Source organism: Martes martes, assembly GCF_963455335.1.
Source record: "Martes martes genome assembly, chromosome: 7".
In the NCBI taxonomy this organism is placed as follows: domain Eukaryota; kingdom Metazoa; phylum Chordata; class Mammalia; order Carnivora; family Mustelidae; genus Martes; species Martes martes.
The window spans coordinates 18,055,250-18,056,526 of NC_137894.1; the positions used below are offsets into that span (position 1 = coordinate 18,055,250).

The following is a 1,277-nucleotide window of genomic DNA, read 5'->3' on the forward strand; positions in this document are numbered from 1 at the left end:
CTCAGGGTCATGGGATCGAGCCCCCCACATGGGGCTCTGCACTGATGGGACCTGCCTAAGATTATCTTTCTCCATCTCCCTTGTCCCAACCCCTGACTTCTGAGGTCTCTCTCTTTTTTTTAAAGGATCTTCCTTTGGTCATTCTTCCAGGGTAGGTCTGCAAGTAACAAATTCCATTTTTTCTTTATCTTAGACTGGATTTATTGTCTTTGCATTCCTGAAGGATATTTTTGCTGGATCTAGAATTCTAAGTTGACAGTTCTTTTCTTTCAGCGCTTAAAAAATGGGCCACTTTCTTCTGGATTTGGTCCATCCTTCCTTCCTTCCTTTCTTTTTTTTTCCTTTTCAGGAAGCATTTTATTGTTGCTCCAGGTTTAGGAATTTTCGCTGACAGAAAATCAACACTTTCAGAAAACCTCCTGCATGGCCCTGCTCAGCTTCTGAATCTTGGTTTTCTCAGACACATCAGCATATTTCTCTCCAATACGGACAATCATTCCACCCACGATTGACAGATATGTGTTAACTTCCAACTTAAATAGTTGGCCTTTCCTTAGGAAGCTCTTCAGGACTGTTTTTAAGTCAGTAAAAGTGGTTTTATCTAAAGGAGATGCAGTGGTCACTGTGCACATTACTTCTCCTTTGTGGACATTTATCATGGTCGAAAAGGCAGATGTGACTCCAAGGGTATTGTCCAAGCGACCATTCTCAGCAAGCAAATTGATCAGGTTGGATGTGAGAGAGAGAACCTCTCTTTTGAGCTCAAGTCATTTAGGCTTTTCACTTTCTCGGAATGCTTTACATAGGGACTCATCATGGAAGCAGCCATTTTGGGTTCCTTCAAGATTTATGCTACTCTCAAGAATTCTTTTCCTACTTGTTACAGTTTATTCTGTTCAGATGTAGCAGAATAAAGAGCAGTAGCATAGCGACCTTCGATACCACATACCTGACCATGCCGCCTCACAAGCTTGAAAAATGGTCTGACCACAGATGTACTAAACCATTGAACTGGCTGAGACAGCCCAGACACTGCTGGGGTGGCCATCTTCTCTGGGTCTGGATTTGGTAATTTCTAATAAGAAAGGCACTGTCATTCAAATTTTCTTCCCCTATAGGTAATATATCATTTCTCTCTATGTGCTTTTCCCACATTCTTAGTTTTCAAAAGTTTGATTATGATATGTCTGGGCATGGATTTTTTTTTAAATTTACCCCATTTGGGGTTCACTAAGCTTCTTGAATCTAGGTTTATGCCCCTTTCCAGACTTGGGGAA

General features: G+C 41.3%; 1 pseudogene across 1 annotated transcript; it reads right to left on the reverse strand.

Moving 5' to 3' along the window:
- Positions 1 to 407: 407 nt before the first annotated feature.
- Positions 408 to 1,051, reverse strand: LOC308346077 (ATP synthase subunit O, mitochondrial-like; annotated as a pseudogene). The gene has a single exon. The product of its transcript is annotated as an ATP synthase subunit O, mitochondrial-like (transcript).
- Positions 1,052 to 1,277: the final 226 nt, after the last annotated feature.